Source organism: Rhipicephalus microplus, chromosome 8 (assembly GCF_043290135.1).
Source record: "Rhipicephalus microplus isolate Deutch F79 chromosome 8, USDA_Rmic, whole genome shotgun sequence".
In the NCBI taxonomy this organism is placed as follows: domain Eukaryota; kingdom Metazoa; phylum Arthropoda; class Arachnida; order Ixodida; family Ixodidae; genus Rhipicephalus; species Rhipicephalus microplus.
Genome location: NC_134707.1, coordinates 94,006,816 through 94,028,569, shown reverse-complemented (window position 1 = coordinate 94,028,569; position 21,754 = coordinate 94,006,816). Strand labels below are relative to the sequence as shown.

General features: G+C 45.6%; 1 long non-coding RNA gene across 1 annotated transcript in view; it reads right to left on the bottom strand.

Moving 5' to 3' along the window:
- Positions 1-16,609: 16,609 nt before the first annotated feature.
- LOC142769253 (uncharacterized) overlaps positions 16,610-21,754 on the bottom strand; it is a 29,751-nt gene continuing 24,606 nt past the window's right edge. The window contains exon 4 of the long non-coding RNA XR_012885728.1: positions 16,610-16,850. This is a non-coding gene — a long non-coding RNA (uncharacterized LOC142769253). The remainder of the gene's footprint in view (positions 16,851-21,754) is intronic.

The window sequence follows — 21,754 nt, the reverse complement described above, 5'->3', positions numbered from 1 at the left end:
CACCATTAACACGCATATGGGCCTTTTCCGGTACAGGCGCCTACCCTATGGTGTAGCCTGTGCACCAGCCGCATTTCAGGCGGTAATGGACCAAGTCCTGAGGGGCTTGCAAGGCACGGCTTGCTATCTTGACGATGTCATCATAGCGGGAGGTTGCTACGAGCAGTGTCGGGAAAGAGTGGAACAAGTACTCATGCGCCTAAGCGAATACGGTATCAAGGTCAACGCGGAAAAGTGCAGCTTGTTTAAAAAAAGAGTAACCTACTTGGGGCACGAAGTTGATGGCAATGGGTTGCACCCTACCAGTGACAAAGTAAGGGCGATAAAGAATGCACCCAAGCCAGACAATGTCACGCAACTAAAGGCATTTTTGGGACTGGTCAATTTTTACGCAAAATTTTTACCAAATGTAGCTACAGTCCTGGAGCCTCTTCATGGCTTGCTGCGCAAGGAAACCAAGTGGCACTGGTCCCGACTATGTGACGACGCGTTCAACAAATGTAAAACGTTGTTGACGGATGAAAGTGTGTTGGAAATATATGATGTGGCAAAAGAAATTCAGCTCACGTGTGACGCTTCAGAGTATGGCCTAGGAGCCGTACTATCGCATGTCGTGAACGGCCAAGAGAAGCCTATCGCTTTCGCCTCAAGATCGCTGTCAGTGTCCGAGCGGAACTACGGACAAATAGAGAAAGAGGCACTGAGCATAGTATTTGGAGTAAGAAAATTCCACAAGTATCTATATGGCAGGGCATTCAACGTTTTAACGGATCACCAACCACTGACGGCTCTTTTCGACCCACACCGACATTGCGGTGCCGTGGCAATTGCCAGGGTACACAGATGGCTGACATTTCTAGCAGACTATCGGTACAAAATTACGCATAAGCCGGGCTCCGCCATATCGCATGCTGATGCTTTGTCACGGCTACCGTTGTCGGAGGGGGGGCATGACGAGGACACAATTTGCTACTTTTCCACGTTGTCAGATTTGCCGCTGACCGCGAAAGACATTGAGCGTGCAACAGGGTGTGACAGTTTGCTGCGAGTTGTGCGAAATAGGATATGGCAAGGTTGGCCAAAGACTGTCAGTGCGGAACTGCAACCGTTTTGGGTTCGCCGATTTGAGCTCACGGTGGACGAGGGCTGTATTGTGTGGAATAACAGGGTTGTTGTTCCTGAAAGCTTGAAGACTGTAGTACTAGCACTCTTGCACGAACAGCATCTCGGGATCTCAAAAATGAAGGCTGTTGCACGGTCAATGGTCTGGTGGCCGGGTATCGACGATGCCCTTGAACAGCTGTTGTGAGGCTGCCCTTTGGCATGCCTGAATAAAGGATTCGAAAAGCATGCCCTGGTTCTGAAGTTACAACACTCCCTTTCACCTTTAGGATGTATGTGGTCTCTGTATCCTTCTTTTTACTAACGTATTGTTACCGACCAGATGGCCTCGCATAGCTCTGGCGGTTTGGTGTGAGGGAAAAGAGATTTTCAAAAAAGTTTAGGCCTTTAACTACTCAGCAACTCGTCGACATCTCGTCGTTGAAAGAGGGGAGCCGCGTATTGCCGCAGAGGCTGGCAAGCGGGTGCAATGTCAATTATTGCCCGCTTCTGAATTACGCGTGCAGTAGGGGCCTCCCGATTGTGCGCAGGGTTGTTGTTCGGCATGCAATGCTTGGCACAATTGATTGGATAGTAAGATAAAAACATAAACAGACGACAGCTGTACTTGGGAAGAGTAGTTACCCTTGGAAATGTTTTTAGTTGTCCAGTGCCTTTGCAGCTCCAGGGCCATGAACTCAGTTATTATTTCATTATTGCCGTTATTGCTGCAAGTGTACCCGGATTCTCTTTTATTCATATATATATATATATATATATATATATATATATATATGTGTGTGTGTGTGTGTGTGTGTGTGTGGGAGTCGGGATGACCTAGACACTTACATTTCTTCTTTTTGTTTTGCTGAAGTCGAACGCAGGTTGATGTAAATGCAATATATTGCAGGTCTAAAAAAGCTACAGTAAACGAGAGACGCCCTGGTGATTATGACACGTGCTTAAGCTGTAGACATTTATTCGTGCTGGGAAAATCTCTCCCTTTCAGCGGGTGTAATGGGAGACCAGTTGAGAGCAGCGAAATACACATACGAAAATGGTTCAAATCTATTCAGTGACCCATATATGCGGAATGTTCAACAACAAAGAAGACCCGGCATTGCACAAATTTCGCTGCACTGACAAATTCTGATGGTGGCGGCAATCGCTTCGATGACTGTATTTGTAAAGTAACCATATATTTCAGACAAGGAAAGCAGAAATGATAGCTGTTTTCTTTGTTTTGCAGGCACTCCAGACTTACACTGAGGTGTTCTGACTGCTCTTCCCTCTAACCATGTAATGAATGAAAATTCGTTTTACTGAAATTAACAGCAAAGGCAATGCCTTTTGTCTCTCTTATATTGCTGCATTCAACCTGCAGAGAAGAGCTCGCGCAGCAAAGAAAAAAAAGACGAAGTCCTCTCCCGGTTTTCTTTACGAGCGCCTTTCATTTTAATTAAAGTGAGCTCGTCTATATCGGACTTCTGCTGTGTCTACATTGTGACACTGGTGGAGGTGGATGTACAGGACACCTTCCAACAGCCCGGGATCTAGTCCACAAATACCTTCGCTCGTTTCCACGCCCGTTCACCACGCCAGCCGCCGCCTGCTAGGCCTGAGCCCTGAGTTCGGTCCTTGGACGGAAAACATGACTGCGCCCGGAAGCATTTGCCCCGCGATGAACAGCCCAAGCACGACACAGGTGACTATTTTCACTTCTAAAATCCCTGTGAACTTCCACGGCAGCACATATGAGGACGCAGATGGTTGGCCTGAGGAGTTCGAGCGCACAGCCAACGTTAACGGGTGGAACACCGCACAGAAGTTGGGGTACGTGTATTTCCCTCTTCAGGAAGTTGCTCGAACTTGGTTCACGAATCGCGTGTGGTCAACGTGGAACGAGTTCCGGCGGAAGTTCCTGGCCACCTTCGCAAACACTGAAAGGCGGGAGCATGCACAACGACTCTTCGAATCGTGGATTCAAAAGCCAAACGAATCCGTTGCTATGTTTGTTGAGTACATGGCTCGTCTCTTTCATCTAGCCAACCCCGCACTCTAAAAAAAGAGCGAGTAAAAAGATGTCCTTTTGTCGCACAACAATAATCGTCATCTATATTGCGTTCCATCCTTGCACTATCGCCCCGCGCCCGATACATTCCTGTCACGATTGACATGCCCACTATCAGGGTTATATTGCATTCTCGATTGGAAAGTGGCCAGCGCCGAGTTTTCAAGAAAGAAAGCGCTCGCAAGCCTGATGATTATTGTTGTGGGACAAATAGACACCCTTTTACTCGATATTTTTTTAGAGTGCGATATGTCCGAGAGCAGAAAGATCAGCCACCTCATGTGCGGTGTTAAAGAGCAGCTCTTTGCTGGTCCTGTGCAGAACCCACTTTCACATGCCGACAAGTTTCGAAGGAGGCGACCGCCATCGAACGCGCACTACAGCTACGCTACCGCCAGTACGACCGCTCAAACAACAGCGGACAAATCAGCGCAACCACCGTGATCACTGTGACACTTGACGAGCGCTCTTTGCGGGACCTGATACGCGAAATCGTGCAAGAAGAGGTGACGCCTCCTCACCGAATGACTGCGTGATTGCGTCAGTAACAGTTGTCCGCCAAGAGATTAGGCAAGCGCTTGCACTTCCCGAGCCGAACACCACTGCATAGGCCAACATATGCAGATATTCTGCGTCGACAGCCATCGAACGTGCCGCCACCTCAGCAGTACCACCAGCAACAGCCACCGAGATCGCCTTGGTACTAGAGGGAAACGTTGACGCCGAAGGGACCTCCACTCCGCAAAACCGACATCTGGCGTACCCCTGACTACAGGCCCTTGTGCTTCCATTGTGAAGAAGCAGGCCACATCGTGTGGTATTGTCCTAATCGCGTCGCCGGGTACCAAATATTTCTGTCCAGTACCCCCTCGGCGCTAATTCGAAGCAAGACGCAACGTGGATATGAGCACGAAGATCCCGCGGGACGTTTTTCCTGGGTTCCGGTCACACTCGCCCTCTCCTGGTCGTTTTCCCCAACATAATAGAGGTAGCACCACGACCATGACGACAGGAAGATCTCCCAGTCCACGCCGGGGAAACTAAAAGCAGTGACCTTAGGGGTAAAGGTTGCGAAATGCCGAAGAGGTGATAATCCCCATTACCTCTACACGAAGCGCCGCACATTTCGAATGAATCGACAAAAGACGAGATTGTCACCACCGACATCGCACTTTCAATTGACGGTCACTACGTGACGGCATTGGTCGACACTGGTGCGGACTTTTCAATAATGAGCGCAAATCTGGCCGACGAACTCGAGAAGGTGCAAATGGAATGAACGGGGCCGCAAATTAGAGGAGCTGGGGGCCAGCTGCTGACGCCTACCGTAAAGTACACCGCACGAATGAAGATCAGGGATTCATCATTCGTCGCATCTTTCTTTGTTCTTTCTCAATGTTATAAACAGACCATTTTGGGTATAGATTTCTCGCGGGAGTACGGTGCCATCATAAATCCGGACGGTGTACCGACCTTCTCAGAGAACCATAGCGCAGCGCTGCAGCTCAAGCGCATGCGCGTCATTGACGACGTGACCATGCCACCGCTGTCATGCCGCCTTGTATCTGTCACGTGCAACACGCAGCATACTAGAAAAGGTGTCGTGGAACAAGTATCGACGCTTTTACTCTCTCAAGGAATTGTTATTACCAGAAGTCTCGTCAGTGTTAGTTAGTCGGTAGTGCTAGTTAAGAAGAAAGACCGCAGCTTACTCTTCTTTTTGGACTACCGCAAGCTGAACCGTGTGACAAAAAAAGACGTATACTCATTACCGCGTATTGACGATTCACTTGACAGGCTGAGGCATGCATGCTTCTTCTCGTTGATGCACCTGAAAAGCGGATATTGGCGAATCGGTGTCGATGTTCAAGACAGAGAAAACACTGCTTTTGTTACGCCTGACGGGCTTTACGAGTTTAAAGTCTTGCCCTTCGGATTGTGCTCAGCCCCAGAAATATTTCAGAGACTGATGGATACCGTCCTATCATGCCTTAAGTGGCAGACGAATCTGGTTTACCTCGACGACGTTATTGTTTTATCAGCAACATTCGAAGAACAACTAAGACGGCTGCTATTAGTATTTAGAGAAATACGGTCCGCTGGCTTAACACTGAAACCTGAGAAATGTCATTTCGGTTTCAAGGAACTCCGACTACTAGGACATGTGGTGAGCCGTCAGGACCCCGACAAAATCGATGCCATCCGAAAATTTCAGGTGCCAACGAATAAGAAGGCCATGAGACGTTTTCTCGGCCTTTGCGCCTACTACCACAGGTTTATCGCCATTTTCTCGCACATAGCGTCGTCTTTAACACGCATAACGAGAGACGATGTTCCATTTTTATGGGGCGAAGAGGAGCAAGCAGCATTTCACGATCTACGACAGTGCCTGCAGACACCACCTGTGCTTGCTCACTTTGACGAGGACGCTCGAACCATGATCCACACTGATGCCAGCAACGTAGGTTTAGGCGCTGTACTCGTCCAGTGGCAAGACTCAGCCGAGTGAGTGATCGCATATGCAAGTAGGACGGTTTCCCGTGCCGAGTCCCATTATTCCACAACGGATAAGGAATGTCTTGCTGTAGTATGGGCAGTTCTGAAGTTTCGCCCATACCTCTACGGCCGTCCCTTCCACGTAGTCAGCGACCACCACTCTCTTTGCTGGCTGACCAACTTGAAGGACCCATCCGGTCGGCTAGCGCGCTGGAGCTTGCGCCTACAAGAATTCGATATGACGGTCGTCTATAAGACGGGACGACAGCACTCTGATGCTGATTGCTTATCCAGGCCGCCTATAAAGCAAGATGATGTCTCAGAAGATGATGACATGGCATTTTTAGGAGTGGTCGACACGGTCACCATTTCGTCTAAGCAGAAAGAAGACAGTGAGTTGCTCCCTCTTATTAATTTTCTTAACGGCCAGTCTACAAGCGTTCCCAAGATATTTGCAAGGAGCCTGCCATCATTCTGCTTGCGCAGTGGTGTCCTATACAAGAAGAACTTTGCCCCCAGCGGAAATGCCCACTTAATTGTTGTCCCGACATCCATTCGCGATGAGATCTTGAGCGCTTGCCACGATGAGCCAACCTCCGACCACCTCGGATACATGCGCACATTGGCCAGAATCCAACAAAAGTACTACTGGCCTAAGCTTCGAGGCGCCGTAAATCATTACGTCCGCACGTGCCTCGATTGTCAGCGACGAAAATCGCCGCCTTTAAAACCAGCCGTATTGTTGGCACCAGTTCAAGTGCCCACCATGCCTTTTGCAGAAATCGGAATGGACGTCCTTAGACCATTTTTGACTTCGCACACCAAGTGGCTAATTGTCGTTACCGACTATCTTACTCGCTACGCAGAAACAAAGGCTCCCTGCCGCAGTGGTCTAGTGGCTAAGGCACTCGGCTGCTGACCCGAAGGTCGCGGGTTCGTATCCCGGCAGAGGCGGCTACATTTCCGATGCAGGCGGAAATGTTGTAGGCCCGTGTGCTCAGATTTGGGTGCACGTTAAAGAACCCCAGGTGGTCGAAATTTCCGGAGCCCTCCACTACGGCGTCTCTCATAATCATATGGTGGTTTTGGGACGTTAAACCCATATACCTCCCAGAAACAAAGGCTTTATCAGCCGGAACCGCAGTAGAAGTGGCACGATTTCTCAGTGAAAATAACGTTCTGAGGCATGGTGCTCCTAGAATTATAAGAACGAACAGGGGTATCGCTTTCACGGCCATGCTCCTTAAGCCAGTGCTTCAGCTGTGTGGAACAGCGCCTCGAAATCCACCTCCCACCACCCACAAACCAACGGCTTAACAGAACGCCTCAAAAGGACAATTCCCGATATGCTGAGTATGTACATCGACGTGGATCATAAAAATTGGGACGACATTCTACCTTACGTGACATTTGCTTATGATACGGCGCAGCTAGAAACTACCCAAAGCACGACATTTATTCTTCTTTATGGCCGTGAAGCGACGACAATGCTTGATGCCATGTTGCTGCACGACTGCGACGATCCAGACACGGATGTTCAAGCCTTTAACGAACGAGCTGAAGAGGCGTGACAGCTAGCACGCATGCAAATCGCCCAACAGCAGAGTTATGGCGCACAACGTTATGAGCTGCAACACCGACACGTCACTTATCAACCAGGCGAGAAAGTGTGGGTCTGGAGCCTTATTCGCCGACGCGGACTTTCTGAAAATTTACTGAAGGACTACTTTGGCCCCAACAATATTGTAAGGCGCCTAAGTGACGTGAATTATGAGGACATCCAAGACAGTTCCTCGCGAACTCGCCAGCAAAATCAGAAATCGTACATGTTGTGCGGATGAAGCCATATTGCAGTGAGCCACTTGCATAATACGTCAACTACATACACCGCGTATTTCGTAGCAGAGCATCAGGACGATGCTCTGCTACATATTACGCGGTGTATGCGAAGGGTGTATTCAAAGGAAGTTCCTGGGCCCGTCCGGGAACTCCCTTCGAAGCTCTTAATATACAACGAATACCCGACATGTACAATTAGGTGTTATTGAAGTGATAGTGTACTTATCGAAGGAAGCATAACTTTTTCTTGGTGATCTAGCGCACTTGAAACCCTCCACCTGCCCTTATAGCACACGGTCAACTGGAGAGTGGAAGATCCCTTACACACGTACAAGTTATGGTCGACAAATGATGTGCTACTCACTGTCACTAATATAAAAAAGTTGCGTGCAAAAAAAACATTCCTACTTTTTGTTTCGTACGTAGTGTTTTTTGTTACATTGTGTAATGACTGTGGCTGTTGCTTCGTTCTCCAACGGTCCGAAAGCCTCTATCGAGCCGAAATCGCTTTGTGCTTTTATTTCACAGCATTACTCTTGTGACTTTTGAAATGTCTCCCTTGATGTTCGAATTTGAACTGTTGGGAAATAAATACATGCAAACAAATTGATGAATGCTTCGGGTAAGGAATAACCCATAACTAAACGCTGACAACTGGCCAATGTACTTAAAACACTCACTATATATATATATATATATATATATATATATATATATATATATATATATATATATATATATATATATATATATATATATATATATATATATATATATAGGGGTGGAACAATAAGTGCATTTCGAATGATTTCTGTACCTTAACATCCAAGACTAACTCTTTTCCAGATTTTGAAAAGTGCGAAATGCACATAAGGAAGTGTCATATCAAAATGGTACCCACACAAGGTTGTAAGAAGTTTTTTGAAAACAAATGCACATGCAGACAATATTAGCCTTACAATACACATTGTACCAATGAAGGCAACAAAAATATCTTGCTAAAATAAAAAAAAAAGTTGCGATCTTGTGTCTGCACTAAATCCCAGGACATCTGATTGGTACACATGTTTTCTTAGCTGCGTTGCCCCACCTGTAATTTTTATTCATTTTTGTTTGTAGCTTTCCCCAGTGTTCAACATGCTATTATAGGATACACTAGAAATATGCCGGGCCGTTGTGGGGCCCGTAGCACAGTTGTAGCGAAGGCTGGCAGAGTGGCCCTTCATAAGTCTGTTGTAGACTGTTACTACGTCTTTATTCATCATAGACTGAAACTCACAATATTCGTAACCTTCTGCTAAATCATAATAATTTTCATTAAGCAGAGAACTATTGCAATTGTCATTATTGTTTCTTCTGCGGAGAACACATTTTGAGGGAATTCATGATCAGTTTGCTCTTCGAGTGGCTAATTACGATAAAGAGTTATGGCGGAGCTTTCAGTAGCAGCAACGGACACATTGTGCAATTCGCAGTTTAGGACAAGTAGGGCAGAACTGCGCAAATTGTTGATGGTGCAGTGTGACAGGTGTGTTTGTCTGCATTTACATTAGAATAATATTCGAAGGACATGAAAGATCCCGGCAGATTGAGCAACCAGTCATTTAATTCGGTGTACAGCTGTCGAAGAGGCTGGTGTATAAAGCGCCTGCATAAAACCGAATTCCTAATTGGCAGAAAAGGTGAAGCTTCTTGAAAGTGTTTGCTGCCGCAGACTGATCAACAATGGCACCGCTATGTCGACGTGTGCCTTTGAGGCTTCCTGTATATTCGTCAGGCACTTCTTATCACTACGCTAAGCAGTGCTTGAAAAACATTCAGAATATTCACAGTTGTAATACACTTATTTTTGTACAATTGAAGCTTTTCGAAGACGGATAAATCGAGAACACAGGCAGGGTCAACACTCGCACCTCGCGAAGAGTGGCCTTCGCTTCCACGAACATGGCCTGATTCAGGGTGCATCGCATTCCACCAATCTCGATGCCCTCACAAACCGATGAACGCCAAATAATTAACTTCTTGTAGACCCTTATGAGCGCAATGCGCATGCTCCTAAGTATCATGAAGACCCCGTTGGCGCACGTGTCCAGCACCTGCACGCTGCAGGTGCTGGACACGTCGAGCCTGGCACATGACGCCCTAGGGTAAAACTATGGCTTCCTACATGATATCCTTTTGAGAAGATGTTAAGAACCCATCGGTCTTTCAGTGGAATGCCAGAAGGCTTAAGCCATGCATGTCCAACATCTGAGAATATGTATTCACGAACGAATTCTCCATAACTGCGATATGGGAACGCAACCTGTCAGCTCCCATGAGTTTGTCGGGATATGTGTGCTCTATGTCCTCTTCCTACAAAAAAAGCAGCAGGGTTGTTGTGTGTGCATATGGCGCGGCTTGATGTTTTTCCATCACCGTGTACCACCTGACGAAGAGAACCAGTGCGTTTGCTCAAAAGTAAAAAAAAGACCACCTTTACAATAATCGAAGCATACTTATATCTAATAAGTCATCGATACTGCTAGCATTTGCGAGGAATAAACTTTCTAGCCGTGGGTGGTAACTGGAGGCTTCAATATCCACCACTACTTGTGAGGAAGCTCCAGGGTCAACATTACAGGTAAAAAGTTGGTCTCCTTCACTCTGATTGTGAACTTGGTTTCGTGAATGATGGCAGCCATACTTATCTGCGTGGATAAGCGTATAGAATTTGCCTAGACCTCGCTTTCGTGTCATGCTCATTCGACAGATGAGTGCAATGGTTTTCGGATTTGGAAAAGGGGTATTTACCACATCTCAAAATGCCTGAGAACGGATGGTTTTCTGAATATCAAGTGTTCCAGAGCTGTCCACCGATAGGCCAAATTGCAAGGTAATCATGGCAGACTGTATTGGTACTCACACTTCTACTTAGAGGACGCCATAAAGAGTGTCCTACAGTCAACCACGCATTAGCTGTCGGTGAGCTCACCGCGCACCAATATGGACATTGAAATAGAAAATCTTCGAGCGATTCGTCGTCGTGCAGAACGATGGTATAGACGCACTAAGTGTATTCATGACTTGAGATCGGCCAGACGTACACCAAAAATTACAGCGTCACACGGACAAGCTGAATAAGCGACAATGGGTATCTTTCTGCGAGTCGTTGGATCCAAGAAAACCTCCGTAAAATATCTGGAGAACTGTCTGTTTTCATACAACCGTTGGTCAGCGCTGCACACTTATATTTCTGATACTTCACTTACGCTGCAAAGAGTGACTTCGCAGAATCATTCTGCGAAATGATTGTCCGTGGGGCAAATTCAACTGGGACGAGAACGACTGTTCATTATTCTCACGTGATCTTCGAATAGAGTTTTCATATTCCATGCAAGAACTGAATGCTGCGCTTGCTTTTTTGCTCACGTTCTTGAGCGCCAGGAACTCACGGCGTCACCTACTGCGTTTTGTGCCACCTAGTAGATCACGCTCCGAAAGCACTCTTCCTGCTATAGGACGACTCCTGGCAAACTGGCACGATTTCACATGAATGGAATTCAAGGCACCTGCTTCCTCTTTTCAAAGCCAATTAGCCACCTTTGGGCATTTCAACCTACCAGCCAATCGACCTCGCGAGCTTTGTGGAAAAAGTTTGGAGGAAATTATTCTAACGCGCCTTCATTCGTATATATATCCGGATGTCATGTCCGAATTCAGGTGAAGCCGATCATCTAACGAAAAGTAGTTTACATCGACAGAGTCTCATAAGGCCTGTAAACGAGTATCTGCTGCTCTGTTGCCTCACATAAAGGGTCTTACGACAATGTCGCTCACGAAGCCATCCTCAGCGCATTACTAGTGGTAGGACGAGTTGGACTAGTCGACAAGCAGCCAAGAAGTGTACAACTTTCCAATTCAGCTGAAGAAATCTATGTATAGACGTCATGTGTGTCTGAATGTCATCTTCACTCTCGACTTCAGAAGGCAGCGTCAGTGACATCGCACTATCTACGTATACAAGGGCTCGAGATTGCAAGTGTGCAGTCGTGGCGTTTACCAGAATTGCAATAACCACCTAAGGCTTATCAATTCACGGGCAATTGATATCATCCAGCCAAAGTCACGAGTTCTTGCGAGTCGTAAGTGACCGAGACCTGTCCTAGACTCCACACTTAAACTTCCTAAAAGAGCGGCTGCCTGCTATTTGTCACTTGTTCAAGTTCCATTCCGGGAAAGTCTGGGGAGTGTTCATCGAGTCCATGTTACAGCCCTACAAGGTAATATTGATTCGATTGCTGTGGTAGAACCTACCTATAATATGTAACATATCACCCTGCACGCAATCCAAAACCTACAAGCCGAGGCTCTTAGGATATGCTTTGGTTTATTCCACGGTGCATCGACGGCTCGAACCATTGCTGCTGTGCAGGACTACCCGATCAAGACGCCCATCACCGTTGAAACGATGCCTACTTACCAAGAAAATATGCTAGGAATCATTCTCATCACTTGGTTAGCCTCGCTACTGAAGAGCCCGTACGGCATTTATTTCAGTTGTCTTTGCACATCGTGCATGATTTAGGCTAGGTTACACGCCTGCAGTCAGGCACCACGATGCATCCTCCGTGGTGCCTGACCAATGCAACCACAAGAAAATATTTTCAGGCCTGCTCACTGCCGCCGTGACGTCACTCGTCTTGTCGGAACGAGCGCATGAACGGGAGGCTGTGAATTGATCGCATCCGTCGTCCCCCGTTAAGAGATAAAACGTTCGCAGCGACTTTTACACACTTAACATATTTATTCTACCTTCTGCATCGAAAAGTCACTGGTTAACCAATGTATTACGCTTGAAAACGTTTGGAGATTTGTATGCGGGTCATTTGGTCTATGGAAATGTCAAAAATTTTGTTCTATGAAACGTTTGGTCGATCCATAGGAGCAAATTTGATGTACCAACAAAGTGACGAAATAAAAAAGGCATACTTTATTCACCATTATTTATTTACACACACACACACACACACACACACATGCACACAGACACTATCTGGAACATGCAGAGAAAGTGTTCCTACTCATTTGCAAAGTTTCTACAGTTTTATTTTTACTACTTTGAACACTTGTCTTTGTAGACACGTAGTTAGAGAGGAGAGCATGTGCTTCTGCCACAAGTATGTTATTCAGAATAAAATAGGGTTGATCATTTTCGCAAAAGTAGAAACATCTTTTGTTTTACAAAAATCTCTTGGGACCGTCAAAGGGAGCGGCTTTTTCTCTTTAGCTCTGGTTCCTCTCGCGCTGTTGCGTATACAGTTGCTAATATGGCTTAGGGCACTGAAAAAGTGTTAATGCTGAATCTAGATTGATTCGTGTAGCCCCCGTGTGCACTGCTACTGCGCTGCTGGTACTTATATCTGCATACTTGATAGTGATTTTCAAGTTTTTAGCTTCAAGTAGACCGAGAACAGCTGAAAACCATTTAAAAAAGCAGTTTACCCTAAGCGTCTTCACGAATTAAAATTTCAAGGAGACATATTAGACTGAGGGTCTGGCAAGGCTGGGCCAAAATTATAATGCCGAATTAAAGTGGTTGAAACACCGGTAAGAAAATGTCATGCACAAAACTGATGCACTAAGCAATTCAACAGCATTCCTTGTATTTTTATCAACCAAAAAAACATATATGTATAACAAGAAGCCCGCAGAGCTAATCGGCACTAGCAATCTGCTTTCCGACCCTGAAAAAAAAAACGCCTGTTCGGAAAATGTACTGCCACGCGCGTTCATTACTTTATTGCGATCGCTCTTAGGCTAACAAGTCAGAAGCGCACATGACCTCTCCATTTATGTGCAAGTACGGAACATGTTGTCTCCACTATAGTGCCATCGGAATGATTTAAAAATATTTAGTACACACGCACGTACCTCCGTGTCACAAAGAAAACGGATGCAGACGTCAGCTCTACGAACGACACGTTCCAAATAAACGCTCGCAAATTTCGTTCTTTTGCCGTGGCGATTCCCTGCGCAGAATTGCCCAACCGCTAAGATTTGCAGCCGTACAGGTTACGAATATCCAAAACAAAGGCGAATCACATATCCACGCTACAGTTCACGAACAGCGGAAAACACACTCTCGAGTCACCAACAATCGTGCCAGTACACCACGAAAACTTTCAACAGACTTAGTAATCTATGTCCGTCGAGCCACGAGAGCAAGCGTAGGCTCGTCTATGCAGCGAAACACACCATTATGCAGCAAAACACACCAGCGAAACACACCTATGCAGCGAAACACACCGAAACACACCAGTTACGTCAGAGACCACTGCAGAAACAATGAGCAGGCCTGAAATTATTTAAGTGGAATAGGCCTGGCCGTTCAACAAGTGCGTCCTACAATTCCAGAAATGCAGAAGAAGTCACAGTAGTCTTCAGCAGGACTAAAAAAAGCGAGTTTGCTTTTCTTGCACGAAATTTGAAGTAACCGCGTGCACATATACTCTGATGGTTCAAACACAACATCTAGTTGTGGTGTTGCGGTGGTCATGACCACTAGAGGAATAAACCTGCGAACCAAGCTGTCACATGTTACTACATATACGGCGGTAGAACTTGCAGCTCTGTGCAGTGCACTAGAGTATTGCATCCCAGAGACGAAGCAAGTAGGCTCTGTTTTCCACTCGAAACTGGCCTTACAGTGCATGCCATCAGTTCTTCGATAGGGCTCCCACGCACATCTAACGTACGATATTGCCCCGCCGTGGTGGCTCAGTGGTTAAGGTACTCGGCTGCTGACCCGCAGGTCGCGGGATCAAATTCTGGCTGCGGCAGCTGCATTTCCAATGAAGGCGGAAACGTTGTAGGCCCGTTTGCTCAGATTTGGGTGCACGTTAGAGCCCCAGGTGGTGTAATTTCGGGAGCCCTTCACTACGGCGTCTTTAATAATCGTATGGTGGTTTAGGTACGTTAAACCCTACAAATGGATCAAATGGATTAACGTACGATATTGTCAAGTTTTCTCAAGACGTCCCACACACAGGTCACGAGGCCAATTTTAAGTGGCTACGTGGTCACTGTGGGATCAAAGGCAATGATTCCGCACACCACGCAGTTCGCACATCTCACCAAGAAGAGCATACCCTTGCAATTTCTTTATCAAGGACAGACGCTGCAAGGCAACGCCTGGGAGATTTCACGCTTCTGTCCAGCACTAGTACGTGCGTTGAAGACTCCTTCCGCAATGTGCCGTTCGTATGGTGTTCTTCTTTCTTCTAAGCAGTTTCGTAAAATAGTGGTGCTCTGTAATAGTTCTGTTGGCCGAGGTTCTATTGACCAAGGCTCAATGAAACAGCGATCGTAAAGTTGAAGTTCTATTGGGATCAGGCGCAGAATAAGGGAACGTAGGTTGCCTTCGTCTACATATGAGTGAGCAGAAAATCTGCTGTCCAGACCAGCAACCATGGGAATAATTTTGAAGCAAAGTGCCGTTTCCTCGTGGTTAGCCCTTTTGTTATTCCCTACATGATATTATTGTGACGCTTTGAGGGCATAGGATAAGTGGCGTAGCCAAGGGCTGTCACACAAGACCCGTGCTCCCACCCAAAAACTGTTTTCGTTATGACATGCATAACTAAAAAAAACCATTCACCTGGCTGCTCACTCTCCCAATTTTGGAAGCGTCCCCACCCCTTCCTGATAACTTTTCGCATCCACTCCCCTCTCCTAGAAGCACTAAAATTGTTATCATCACATGGAAACGTTATCGGAAACGTGAATTTTTTAATTGATTACGGTAACACAGCATATCAACACACACTGTACGTGTGTCGTCAGATTTGCTACATTATTGATTCTACAAATGTTTGGTGCCGTAATGTTCCTTAGAGGTAGGGTGTGTCGGCACCAAGCGCACAAGAAATACGCGCTGAATTCGTGCTTCTTTTTGCGTGGAGTGCGCTGCCGTTGTCGTTGCCGTAATTCTTCTTGATGCCTGAACGATGGCAACAAAGTGCTAGTCCATGATCGTACAGGTGGCCGAGATAACGGCCTGACACACCAGAAAAATGACAGGGCTCCACTCGGGGTCTGAGTGCAACGCCCGGTAAACCCAGTCGATGCTGGTTCACCTCCAGGACGAGACAGCGATGTATGGAATCAAGTGCAGAATGAAGCCAATAGAACTCTTCAGGATCCACCACAGGACGCAAAGATGACAACCCCAACGAACCGATAGCCGCCTTGCTCTACATCAGGACAACTTTACCTGCCTCTGTCATATCTTTTTGCGTCTGCAATTCATCAAGCAAGTACCACACATTCACATACTACACGCCGGACTCCCCCGTGAGCCATCGCGGACAGTTCATCGTCTGGTGAGCCTGTCACACGTTTTAGAGCAAAACTGTCCCCAATAAAGGTAGTCAGATGACGAGAAGCTGATAATAGTTTTGTGGCAGCTGCTATTGAATTAGCTGTCTCGTGGAATGGCAGTCACCTATGCGAGACCACGCACCACCCGGATATTACCCAGCAATTGCCGCCAAGTGTGAATGATATTTAACACCAAGATGCTGCAAACTGCGTTCCAAATTAGCTCAGCTGCTCTCTCATTCACAAGACCTTCTGATAAAGGGACGACGACCTGTTGACGAAGTATGTTGCTGATACGAGATACTATTCGCTTAACAGAGGAAACATTGATTTGGTGTGTTAAGTATCGCAATAGCAAAATTCACAATTGAATAATGCAATTCACTCTTGTTTCTCATGTTATATGTCACTGAAGTCAGAAAAGTTTTTTTCCGCAGAATTATAATTAGATGTATTTTACTACTGTTTCTCACGTATATACTCTTTTGTAATCCGGGCTACTTATCCGGATTGACTTGAATTAACCTACATGTTACTTTATATCATCTATTATTTATCATTATTATCTGTATACTGCTTATGTGACCTTTATTTAGTATAACTTTGTGTGATGAATTTTGCATTTCCATTTGTACCACTGATGCTGAATGCCAACAGGAGTGGAAGCTCTTTGTCAGGCCTTCGCAGCCATTTGCTCCTGCTCCTTTTTTCTGTAGTGGAACCACAAACAAACTCAAAAACTGAAAGACACTTCAAAATTTTATTTTGTGCCAGTGACTCCTCATTTTCTTATGCTCAACAGCTTTTTTAGACATTTAATGTCATTCAAAAGTTTTCTGGTTTTGTGGTGGTCTTTCACAGTCACTCATGTTGAATTGCATGGGTTGGTCGCATTTGCACACCTTTAGGTATTGTTTCTTGCAGAACTCAGAGCTGGTGTTGAACGTATTGTTTACCCATAGCTCCCAACTTGAAACTAAACCTGTAAGAGAAAAAATAAATATATACTTAGCAGATTAAGTGAGGTTAACATGACGAATGAAATTATTTATTAAGCGCTATAACATGTGAGAGAACAAAGCACCATGGAGCCTCACATGAAAATATCCAGATTTGAAGCACACAAAACGAAGTACGAAGATTACGCTGCCAAGCTGCTTGTGGTACAGAACAACCATTGAAACCATCGGTTACGTCATCGCTAATAGGAAAAAATTGGCAGGTCCCACGAATTATGGAAATCCAAGTTATTTTGAGCACAAAGAGAAAAGGTGCCTCTGATCGCAATTTTTGCCCTAGTGAAACGCTTAAGGTGTGTCCAAATAATGCAGACATACAAAACGTACAGATATGCATGTTCAAAAGCCGTATATGCTTTATAATACCAGTTGTTTACAGCTGCGTAGCGTTGCCGACAGCAACATGGGGTGCTTCCTTTCATAAATATTGACAGCGAACCTACAATCTCGTGCAGTGCGCGCCTGAATATCTAGGAGCACTCTAGAATATTTAGCAACCATTTGTTATGCGCATGCACGCGAACGAAATTTGCCGAATTTATTGGCCTCCAGCGATATTGCTCTAATATTCATTGTCGCGTGTATGAAGTCTGATGCACTTTAGCGTGGATCACTTAATCAATAACCGATGCTTTGAGCACCAATAACACTGGCGCACACTCAGAATAACTCGTAATACTGACTACGCTAACACTCGCTCGCGAAGCGCACCGGCGGATAAATATAGGCAAGGGCAGCGCATTCGCTGTATACCTAGCGAGCAAGTTTATCTACCCAGTGCACCTGGACTGGCGCTCTCTTGTTTCAAATGGGTAGCACTCGGTGCTCTTCAGTGATGCGATAGCGAGGGTGGAACGGATAAAGACTTACTGCATGCCACGTTCAATATTTCATGAGTATGAAAACTTTATAATTCCTTGTGGCTTGTTCTCATGATTTTTTGCGTCAATTCTGGGAGAGTGCGTGAGAGTAAGGTGGCATGGCTACAAATGCAATATTGTTTCTTCAGACCACAATCTTGAGTTTTCATTCATTGTCCTTTGATTAGAAGTAGGATACATTGCTAGTCGGTGATAGTCAGTCTCAGCTACGAGCAACATAACACTATATGGCGCTACATCAAAGTAGCTATTATTAAGAGGAAGATATGGTTTATTTTCCATACAAAGCAAATATTTAGACATAGCTGTGTATGGTCGATGTGCTCACGGTTGCATCAGACAAAGTTACCCCCCCCCCTTTGCCAGTGCTGTCACAGTCACTGCCTGTAAATATCCTGATAAAACGGTGAAAAAGGCCGTGCGTAAGAAGAAAAAATAAAAATAAACACTGGCTCACTCGAACACACATGCACGCTGCACGCACAAAGGCTTTTGATCTAGCGCAACACATGCAAACCCTGGCGTGCACTCGCCTGGCACTCTAGCAAGGACATGACTGGAGGATAAAGAACAGTCGCACCAGCCTGCCTACTTTACTACAATTGTGAAGTTGTAGTAAGTATCCATTTCCTCGTGCATGGTGCCCGCTAAGCAACAGCCGCAGTAATCTTAGCGTGACGACGGCGTCCAGGCCTTCCCGGCACCTATTAACCTGACGCAACTGCCATCACTGTTGGGGTACAGCGTCTAGGCATCATGGGTGGCACCACACCACTGCACCTGTACTAGTTCACGACAAGGGACGCCGTGCACGCATCCATAGCATTGACCCCCGCTGCCGTGTGCACCAGGACCACCGCGCCCTACACGAACTACCCCCACCGTGCACCGGGCACCTCAATTGACAATGGTGGGGAGTTCATTCGTGTCCTCGCAGCGCTATTTCGTCATCTCGACCACTTGTGGAACTCCAGGCTCTCACCTATCACTTCAACATTCTTGCCGGTTTGGGCGGTACTTTTGTTTTGCGGCTGATATAGGATGACGCGTATAGGTGATTTGAAACCGTGCACTTCCTCCACCCTCCAAGCTGTCTCAAGAATCAGAAATTGCTAGTGGCCATTGACCGCCTTCGTGATGCCACCAAGGCGTATCATGCCTACGAAGGCATCACATACTGATCGTAGATAGAATTGTGTACCAGACTGACAAGTGTTTTTGCGCACTTATTGATACATGAGACCTCCTTCTTGACGACCAAGTATCTGCCGCGCATCACAGATGCTAGACCCACAACTTCTGTGGTGAAGCTCGGGTGACCACAACTCTGCCCATCATTAACCATGAAGCTTTTGTTGGCACCTCTTGATGTGCCATGGGTGCCCTGCAGCCCCCCAACAGAGAGCTTTTCTAGCTGCATTACAAAAGGCGTCGTGTGTGCTGCTCCCCGCTGCTTGTCTCCCTCTCTGTGCCCTTATCAGACACTATTTTGCACTAAGGTTCCAGAGTAGTTCGAAGAGCGGGTACCAGATTCACCATCGCAGGTACACACGCAGCTATCGCCTCCTGTCATGCTTGTCTCACCTCCAGTACAGACACCCTAAAAAACCCATACAATTGTCATGCTTACCAACAAGCTGGAGCCACTTCCGCAGCTTTGAGAGCTGTCTGAATAGCAGTAGATGACACGAGATCACGTCGTGCTACGCGGCATGTATTTTTACCGAAGAAGCGCAATGAATTTGCCTCAACCCTGTCGAAATTTGGGCTTGTTTCAGTCGTCAGAATTTGCCTCGTCGCTTATAACACTGCCCTGTGATGTGACCTATGAGTCCTCTATTGTGACGCACAAGGGACGCCATGAAGAGCTTCACCCCTAAAACTTGGCTACATGCCGCGCTCATGATGCGCTCTTGCCCGCTCTTGCCCGCTCTTGCTTGTCTCGCGAGCTTCACATATACCAAGTATTGTGTTACGTGACGTCTATAGATAGCGAAGTTATATGACTGGGGCAAAAACGATAACCATGACGTGCGTGTCATGTAAGAACATGACTACACACCACGGTCATAACGCATCCACGGCGTTTCGCTAGCTTCACATATACCGAATTTGTTACTACGTGACGTGAATGAATGACGAAGGCATATGACTGGTGCAAACATTATAATCATGACATTCGTGTCTTGTGAAAACGTGACTACATGCCACGTTCATAATGCGCTCACGGCCGTTCTCTAGCTTCAGATATACCAAATGTGGTATTACGGGACGTGAATGAATAGCGTAGGTATGTGACTGGTGGAAACATGATAAATATGACACGCATGTCGTGTAAAAACATGGCAAAATACCACGCTCATGATGCGCTCACAGCCGTATTGATCGCTAGCCTCACCAATAATAAATTTGGTGTTGCGTGACGTGAGCAGATGACCAAGATAAATGACACATCCAAACATGATAATGATGACATGCGTGCCTTGTAAAACATGACTACATGCTGCGCTCATAGCGTGCTCGTGACCGTTTCGCTAGCTCTACATATACCCAAATTTCGTATCACGTGACGTGAATAGACCACGAAGCTATATGACACGTCCAAACATATTAATCATGACATGGAAGTAATGTATTGCAAAATTTAGCTCCACCTAGAAACGCTGTGCGGATGTTAAAGTGAAATATCCACCTTCCGCATTCATGCTTCTTGTAACCATCCCCCTCTACATGGATCTGCCATTTTTTCGGGACAGAGAGAAAGAGACGAAGAGAAAATATATTGTGTTGAAATATTTATTCTTTTTATTTATTTATTTTTACATACTGCCAGTTGCTATGGGGACTATTGCAGGATGGTAAACAAAATACACAAGAAATACATATAAAACCAAATACAGAATTGATACACTTGCACTCAAATGCGAAAATTCGAGACTACAGATATTCTATTATGATACATGAAGAGTATAAAAGCACAACCTATGTCTTGCTGATATGCACGAAAATAATATACTACGTAATCGACTGATAACGCTGACATATTGAAAAAGCAACCAAAAACTGTAGAAGTAAGAAAAGAAACATAGAAAAAAAACATCATTTCAGGTGTGAGTGTTACGAATGTGGTTTTCGAGTAAGCTTACAAAAGTATTCAAATCTTTACTATTAGCTAGGCAAGCGGTCAATTTATTCAATCCTCCAAATAACTGTGCGAAGAAAGAATACTTAAAGCACTTGGTGCTGAAACGGTATTCCTGTCATGTTAGTGGATGTTTATGGGGTGACTGTCTGGTTTCTGAAGTATATATGAATCTAGAGCTGTCGATGCTTAGCTGCCTATGAATAAGTTGGAAGAACATTTTTAGGCGTGTGAGTTTAGCACGACTTGGTAATATTAGTAGCCCGGCTCTTGCAATAACTTCAGTGAGTGCATCGAGGAAACTGTATTTATTTTAGGTAAATCTAACTGCTTTCCTTTGTACGCCTTGTGGCTTCTTACATAGGTTCTTCGCTTCCGAGAACCGAACTAAGTTAGCGTATTTTAATAATAGGCGGATTAAGGTTTTATAGGCTAAGAGTTTTGTTTGAGATGGTGTGGAAGGTAGTCGTCTTTTTAGAGAAATTAATCTTTTCAACTCTGAAGGTGCGATACAGTTAACAGGCACCTCCCTTCTAAGATCATTAAATGTTTAGGGAAGTTAGCGGTGTGTCATTAATAGTGTAGCCAAATATGCTTCCGTTTGTTTATACGATATTCTTAACAAAACCGATTTTTTCACGTTTGGGGTCATCTGCGATTTTTTGCACCAATAAGATACTGATAACAGGGTATTGCTAAGGGCAATATGGTCCAAAGAAGAGTTTATTTCTTTAAAAATGAGGCAATCGCCGGCGAAAAGCTTTATGTTCGTTCCAATGGACTGGGGCAAACCAATAATAAATGTAAAGAATAGAATAAGGGCAAAGACGCTGCCCTTCGGTAC